We start from the raw sequence: 9127 nt of genomic DNA, 5'->3' as shown, positions 1-9127 counted from the left end.
TAACTCAGCATTCAGTCCCAGAAATATAGTACAGCATTCAGCCAGTACTCTTCACAAACATATTTTAGTGACATGAATAATCATTGGAAGAGGGGATTTTTTGACAGATGAAAGCTAAGATGAGAGGCCTTTGTTGGATGTGGGGTTTTTTTTTTTCTTTCTTTCTTTCTCTCTTTCTTTCTGCGGCTTACTTTGCCAACGTTGCTTCAGGTGGTCAGAGCTCTCATTGTTCCTGATTACAGCTGATATTTCTCACCGTGTCAGTGACCATGGTAACAGTTTGTCCAGACTCCCCTCTTCTGAACACATGAGACGCTAGGAGCAAATGAAGAGAGATAATGAAAGCAGAAAATTTGAACCGGGTCTGCGTCAGCTCCAGACAGATAGCAAATACAAACAAACTAGGAGAATTTACACTAGTCATTGTTAGCAAGTTCACTTAACAGACTGATAACGGTCATCTGAGGAGATGAAGAAAAGAGGAAATGTCATTTATGGTCACTAGCTTTGAAGGAGAAAGGGAAAGAGGTGTTCCCAGCTGAATGCTGGAGAGAGGGAGAAAACAGTGAGTTCTTTTAAATTCACAAGGGGCTGTAATATTACAGATAGGCAGAAAAGGAGAGTGTTTACCCTAAAATTGACACAGCGTGTGAGGAATAGTGTATGCTAGTTTAAAGCACCGTCGCAGGAGGAGAGAGAGAATGAGGGAGGGTAGAATAGCTCAGTCTGATAAATCAACAGTGAGAGAGTGGGAGAAAGAGATTTATTCAGCAGACGTCAGACTACTGCAGGAAAGAGAGACAGACACTGTCAGAGGAAAGTCATCTTGGGACATGTGTCATCTTACTGTTATTGTGGCTTCTCTAATGTGCTCTCTCTCTTTCTCTGTCTCTCTCTTGTGTGTGTGTGTTTGAGTGCAGAGGGATGAGTGATGCATTTTTAAGGCCGCACTCTGCTGCCAAATTACTAATACCATTAATGAAGTTCTCTGCCACGAAAGAATCTCTCCCTCTCTCTCAAAGTCCCTCACTTTCCTCCTCTTCTAATTCTTTTGTTTTTCATTTCATCTGCTTTCCTCTTTCAGTCTAAACACTTTCCCTGTCCTTCATACACTTAAATTATATCTCCATTCCTGTTTTATATGGTCTCCCCCTCTCTCTCGTCTTTCTTCAAAACAGACCACACCTCGGTAAAGACTGGGGTACTACAAAAGGAGTTGATTTCGGCAGTGACTAACGCCTTACTATGTTTAGGGAATCGTGTCACGGTTAATACCCCCTTTCTACAGCATTCGATCAATACATTTTGCTTAACCTTAAAAATATATATAGCGAGACCCACACACAGATAGGAGGGGACACATCATCCTGGCAGCCCAGCGATGACGAGTGCGTTGGTGAGATGGGATGAGTTGGCGGGACCTTCCTCCTCTCCCCTCCCCCCTCTTCTCTCCGATAGGACGCACAGGCATGTCTCATGCAGTCGAGCATTAAGCCTCCTGGACATGAATATTCATCTGGGATTATGTAATGAAAGCAGCGTTATGCAATGACTGAGAGTGGCGAAGGAGAGAGGGAGAGCGAGAGCCAGAGAGAGAGAGCAGCCAAAGAGCGAGACTATGTTTCATGTGTGGATTAAGCTGGTTTCCCATCTTTGGCCACCGCCGTTTAGCAGACATGTCTCCACGCTGTGTCAGTTACTCCACAGGGTAGCCACTCTGAGAAAGGCTCGGGAAGGTACTCGCTAATACCGCTATTTAACGTTAATGAGTTTGTAAGCGGTTTGAAGATAAACACACACACACGCACACGTTTATGCTAATACAAGGTCATTTAACTTGACACATGCCGAAAGAGCGGGTTTTTTTTTTATCTACAAGCTAACCGTCCCTGTCGCAGCTAGTCTCTTACACTTGACCCATTTTATTGGTATCACATTTCACACAAGACACTGGTGATGGTTGTAGATCTTATGACAGAGAAAGAGGTTTCATAAGTAACAAATCCTCTGTTCAGTTCACTAACGGCTCACCATTTTCAGACTTTGGAAAATAGTGCTGTTTAGAACTGGTGATGAAAATGACCCATATACAAAATAAAGTAAAAATCATGTATGTGGAAATTATATGTGTGCTATGTTACAGTAGACAGTACATTCACATAACACGATTATCACTCCCTTAATTAATGTCAAACGTGATGTATGTAATTACAGTATACGTCCGTGTACACATCAGATCCAGCTAGAAGTCAGTCGGCTTTATGTTTGAAGTTGACGCAAGATACGCATAACGATAGAACATTTCTTACATGTATGGCAAGACTGAAAAAGCAGCGTACACATATTTTTGTAGATTTGCTACAGTTATGTTCATGCTATGGTGTACATGCATAGAATTGTGTGCTGTGGTTGGAAGGCATCTCTGCTCTAGAGACAAATGATTGACAGTGTCATTAGTCTCTCTCTCTCTCTCTCTCTCTCTCTCTCTCTTTCTCTTTCTTTCTTTCTTTCTTTCTTTCTTTCTCCGTCTGTAGTGATTTCCCCTAAGCCTACCATGTTAGAGGAGGGAAAGAGATGTTGAAGATAAATAAGACCTCAAAAATAGACAGTGATGGTGACCGTTCAAAATCTCTCTCTCTCTCTCTCTCTCTCTCTCTCACACACACACACACACACACACACACACACACACACACACACTTCATATACAGGAAAAGAAGAGGAATGACCTTATTGTGAGTTCATGGAAATGGCAGTGGAGAGTACAACAGACTCACCGCTGCACTCTAGCTTCCCCCCCACCCCTCTCTCTCTCTCTCTCTCTCTCTCTCTCTTTCACTCCCTCTCTCCAATTCCATTGGCATCACACTGGTCACTCTAAGTAGCACTTGCAGTAAAAGCACAGTGAGTTCACGGTTGCTTTCCCGTATCACACTGACAGTAAAGGTCTGGGAAAGCAGGGTCATTGTCTGATGATACTGTTGCTCTATTGCTGCCCAGGACCTCATCTATCTGACACACACCAACTCCACCTATCTACACGAAATGTCTCAGTTCATTTCTTCCTGCTATGTAATGGCCCCTTTCAGCTGACTCTGGTTCCAGGACAAGGTCATGATTTGCCAAGCTGACCGTTTAAACGCGTCGTTTTCCTGGGGCCTGGGATGTAATACGTTGGATGCACCGTGGCGTTCAGTATTCATTAGGGGCTGGATTGAAGGGGCTCTTTCAGAAGCTTGTTGGTTTTCTTGGAGGAAGAGATGGACCCTCTGGGACTCTGGGAAGCTGTTACATCCCTGCCAGTCCGCTCGCCTGGTGCTAATCTTTATTTAGCACATGCCTGCAGGTGTTGCCTAGTAACAGAGGAGAAACAGATAGAGGAAAGGGTTAGAACGGGGTAGGGGTGGGGGGTGGGGGGGTGTAGTGTACGTCCCTCATTTCCTCTTGCTGCCCTCCGCCACCCTGTCCCCGTGGTTTCAGCTTCAGCCACAGTCGTTTGACCCACACACACACACACAAAAAAAAAAAGAAAGCAGAGACAGAGAAATGAAATGTTCATTAACAATCAGCTATAATGGCCGCCATTATCTTGACTGAGGAAGAGGCCTCAATGCAGGGGGTGTGTTAAATGTGAGAGAGGGAGGCAGAGAGAGAGGGCAAGAGAGGGAGAAGAATTCTTCCATTTTAAAGGAGGCTGAGGGGTGGCCGAGTGTTGCCATGGTTTTCTCTTCCTGCTTCTCCTCTCGTTTTAGTTCGAGCACTTAGCGGAAGACAAATTAAGCCACTCACTTTCTCACATTTCAACACACAGGCATTATGAGGCAGAGAGAAACGAATCAAAAGTTTAACTACATTTTATAAAAGCTACATTTTAATGTACATGCTCAGTGGTGTAGTATCATTTCTGTTTATTTATATATATTGATTTTACTTTTTTTTTTTTTTTTTTAAGAGCACTGTCTGCAAGATCTATGGTGCTGTCCACATCTTAATTCAGCCCAACTGGATTTCATTTAATGGAGGGAAAGAAGATCCGAGAGAATCTTTCAGGCAGCTTTCGTTTTGTTTTATTTCACTTGGTCATCATCATCTGCAAAAGTCTTTCCCTTCAGGAACCCAACTCCCACATGCAGAAAGCCAAATCTCCAGGCACTTGGTAACTGATGCTGTTTGCTGTGGCTGTGGAGATTTTATGGGCTGCAGTAAGAGAATAGTGCTCTCAAACTAAGACTGCTCCTATTCTGTCCACAAGCAGTGAAATGAGACGTACCCATCTCTGTCTGTCTATCTATCTGTCTATCTATCTATCTATCTATCTATCTATCTATCTATCTATCTATCTATCTATCTATCTATCTATCTATCTATCTATCTGTCTGTGTGCCTATCTGTCTGTCTACCTGTCTGTCTGTCTATCTGTGTGCCTATTTGTCTGCCTGCCTGCCTGCCTGCCCGTCTGTCTGTCTGCCAGTCTTTTCAATAACGTGGTGATTCCAGTTGCTTGATAACTGGTGTACCCTCTCTCATCATGTTCCTCTCTGGGCCCTCTTTGACTGCTTGAGTAAATGTGAACATAATGAAGTTGAATGCTTCTGTTTGTTTTATGTGATTAACTCGTGTATTATTACAGTTATCATTAGACCGTGATATCACATGATTCATTATCTACTCATGGCAGATGAAGCTGTTTATGGATCACTTGGGATTATTAACCATCACGATGATCCAAGATTGTTAATCCCATATAAAGGAATAAGTATGCAGGAAGAGTAGTTTATTCATTATATGTGGTCATCTGATCCACATGTGGAAGAAGTTTCAGATTTATCTTAAGTAACTGTTCAAAATTGGGTCCCTTAATTGTTTCTGTGTTTGTATAGATGTGTGTGTGCGTGTGTGAGTGAGTGTGTGTGAGTGAGAAAGAGAAAGAGAGCAAAAGATGCTCAGCCCGTGTTGCACTCACAGGCTCCATAGTAATTTCTCTTTCTCTTATACCCACTCTCTTTCTCTCCCATCTCTGTCTTTTTCCCTCTGTAAACCAACCATTACATAAACCACTCCATGCCCACAGGAGAGTGGGCACAGAGGAATCACCTTCAGCAAGATTCCCCACACCATGCAGCAAAGCAACACTTCATACATTACTGTCCTCTTTTCCGTAGTTGCAGGCTTTTTGAGAGAGAGAGAGAGAGAGGGAGAGGGAGAGAGAGAGAGAAAGAGAGAGAGAACAAGTGCTCATTGTTTTATATCAAGCTCTCAAAAAGGCTCTAAAAATACATTTTTTCCCACGTGCACTGTGCCATAAAATATTTATAGGCAACCACAATCTGCTTCTCTGGCGTTGATGCAGCCACCTTGAAATATGCATGAAGCTCCTCGCTGGTTGGCTGAGGGAGACTTTGCAAAATGGAGCAGAGCTTCGTGCGTGTGTGTGTGAGAGAGAGAGAGAGAGAGAGAAAGAGAGAGAGAGAGAGAGCTTTCGTAATCCAAACAGCCGTCTTGCCGTGCCGTAGCCTGAGAAGAGGCCAATGTTGATTGCTGCTTTAGACATGCATCTCGCTGGTCTGTTTACATCACCTCCGCATTAGAGTATGTGCTGTGCTACGATCTCTCTCTCTCTCTCTCTCTCTCTCACTGCAGTCTTACACAACCAGTGACCCTGCTCTGTCTGCCTGTGCCTGTCAGAGCTCTGGGCTTTAATTCTATCTTTAAGAGAACTAATCTAACCCATAGGTAGACTGTAGACTTCTTTTTGATGAGCTAGCATTCTCCAACTATTCTGGAGCTTGGAATTCGATTCTGCTCTCTAAAGTTTGGACTCGTTGTGCATATTATGTAGACTACTGTGCGATTTATAAATACAAATTCATGAAAGAATAATCATTTAATTTGGGATTACTATCATCATGCTGATATACCCAATGCAACCCCCCCCCCCCCCCACACACACACACACACACACACACATCCGTTTCACTGTTTTAAGGCGACTGAGCCTTCCAGACATCACTGTAATCTAATCTATGTACTGAATCTGGCTTCATCTCTCTCGGCTTGTCCTGAAGGCCTAGGTTAATGTCTATGAGTGAGACTGCAGTGCTATAAACTGTAGATATTTGTTGCTGTAATTAAGGAGATTACCTTTGTCAGCTGAAATGGAGGGGTTTTTTTCTTTTTTTTTTTTTTAAGGGCTTGTTTCACATCTGCCAGAAAATAGGCCATTGCTCATAGCGCCCAAAGAGTGTAGTTTAAATGACTGCTGGTATATTTGTGTAATTTATCATTTTTGAAATGAAAGCACTTATCTGAGCTTTATTCCTTTGGTGTCAGACATTACTTATAACACACAGAAATGGCTTTTTCTTTTTATAAGTGGAGACTCTTATAATGCTATGTTATGCTGTTTCTCTCTCTGAAGCTTGTAAAAGTTCCAAACAATATATTCATTAGAGGAATAAACTTCTAAAACAACTCAAGGGCATTTTCACAGTTCTTCCAGACTCTAGCATTAATGTGTGTGTGTGTGTATGTGGCTTTTTTTTTTTTTTTTCGTCTAAAGGGGTGAGACTGAGAGTGGGGGCTGAACCCAGTAACCAAGATTACTATGCCATAAAAATATGAAATATTCATGCCTTTCATCTCTTTATTCGTCCACATATATGAATTTATGTAGTGGTAGGAGGGTTTGTTAAATTATTTAACCTCCACATATGTCTGGAATGAGTAATGAGAGGCTCTCATCGAGGAGAAATCTCTTTTTGATTTCTTGTTTACCTCACTACAGGCTCAAATTCAGCCCACTGGGTCACTGAGTTCTTGGGGTGTTTTTTTTTTCTGAGGATGTGTTTGTGTGTGTGTGCACGTGTGTGAAGGAGAGGCCTGTTGCCGAGCAGCATATGAATATGTATTAAAAAGCAGCTCATGTCTGACCGTGATGAAGCACAGCTCGCCGCCCTTCACCGCACCTCAGCGACCTTGACACTGTCGTCATGGCCCAGAGGTCGTGAGGAAATTAAATCTGCATTGTGTGAGGTTTTTTTAGGGATGTGCCTCAACTCTACAAATCAAATCAAGTCTGCCTAATACCATTCAAATGGAAATGGACCAAGCATTTTTATCTCTGCTCTGAGTTTTTTTTTGGGTGATGTTTTTGTTGTTGTTTTGACTAGTTTGTGTAAGAGTAACCTTCAGAGGACCTGCAGAGAGCGAGAGAGAGAGAGAGAGAGAGAGAGAAGAACCATATGATTTACTGGCTGTCTGGCATTTGCAATGTTTTTTAACTGGCTTTATCTAGACAGCTCTGTGCCACTACCTAAGCAGGATGAAACTGACTCATTGCCTTAAAGCCTTCACTTCAGAGGTTCTCGCTATCGACCGCCGCAAACGCTCGAGCTCGTTTGAAAAACTGAAATGACATTTTTTTGGCATTGAGGCACCTAAAGTGCACACTCTTGTTATCCTTTGTAACCAAGACCGAACAGAGTAAGTGCGATCACAGTAAGGAAGTAAAGAGGCATCTTGCTTCTCATCCAAGCTGACTGTTCGTTAATTGTTTTTTTCTTTCATTATCACAACATTGCAATTGGATAAAGCCAAGCTATTATAATGCCCTTCCATTCCTTCATTCCGTTTTCTCTCTCTCTCTCTCTCTCTCTCTCTCTCTCTCAGCTAAACAAAAATATCTGTGTGCTCTGGGATCAATTAGATATGCCCTTAGCCATGAAGTAGACAAGAACCACTTCACATACTTTGTGTGTGGTTTTATGTATTTGCATACATTAAGAGTCTGTTTATGTGAGATACTAACGTGTAGCTCTTCTTATGTTTGCACACACAGAGGTGTGTGTGTGTGTGTGTGTGTGTGGAGGCCCATGCCGTGACCTGCTTCTGAACGCTAATCAGTGTCCTTGTGAGACTCCTGCAGCGACTGAGGGACCAGTCTGTCTGGATTTACTCTGACCTCCATTCACCCTCCAACTCATAGCTCCCACTCACTTTCTACTATACATCAAATATATTACATATTGTTTTATGACTCCGCATTAATTATATTATGTACTTTATGGACATGGGTTTCTATCTCTGTATCCCAGTTTTTCAGTCTCTAATGGTTTTTCCCCCTCCATGACTCTTTTGACTCTCTTTTAAGTTTACCTCTAACTTCATATTAAAGCCCCCCCTCCCCCCACCCCCACCAAAAAAAAGACCACAATACCACTGAGTGAATAAGCCTAAGAAGATTGCTTTTCTCTGCCAACAACAATAATGTTTGTGGTCCCTATTCAAGGTCACACGTTTCTCTCCTGGTCTATTCACAGACACTGTGTTGAATGTGTGTGTTGAATATCGCATCCTCGGCTCCCTGCAGCACTTTTTTTCTTTTTCTTTTTTTTTTTTCATTTTGTTAACAAATGGCTCGCTGCCTCCTGAAAAGAAGCAGGCTGCCAAAAGGATGGTGCAGTCCAAACAACAGTCTGTCCCAAAGAAGTCGTCCTAAGCTCTATACAAGGAGAGAACACCCCGTACCAAACAGCCAGAAATAGGCCGACACGATCCGACGGCGAAGAAAAACATAGAACAAAGGACATTTTGGATAATACAGACTTAACGCACGACATCTTGTAATGAAGTTTTCAGGGCTATGTTTTCAGATGTTTTTTTGGATCTGGTCAAGGTGGTCACTGTTACTCAGTAGGGGCCTGGTCAAAAAGAGAAGTTCTTGGTCAACGTTAACTTTTAATGGGCTGTAAATGTGACCACATTTATCGTTCTCTCTTCTCTTTTTCCACCTGTAATTTGCTTACAACGGTATGTTCTAGACATTTTGGGGCTTTTATTATTTAAACCCGATTAATCTAATCTGGGGGAACTAGTACAATCTTAATTTTGTGATCTATCAAGGCACCTAACCTTTCAATTTATGATTCAAAATACAGCACAAAACAGGAAAGGCTTAGGTGAAATTTCACCTTTTATGAGAGGGATAGACAGAGCCCTTCCCAATGATTACATGCATTTTGGGATTAAACTCACGACTACCTGTCTGTCCATAACTTAAGAGAGCTATGTGACAATGTCTAACGGTACAGATTCAGTGTTTACTTGTGTACTGTGTAATGTCTTGGTG

This window comes from Chanos chanos, chromosome 12, assembly GCF_902362185.1.
Source record: "Chanos chanos chromosome 12, fChaCha1.1, whole genome shotgun sequence".
NCBI classification, from domain to species: domain Eukaryota; kingdom Metazoa; phylum Chordata; class Actinopteri; order Gonorynchiformes; family Chanidae; genus Chanos; species Chanos chanos.
Note: the sequence above shows the minus strand (reverse complement) of the source record.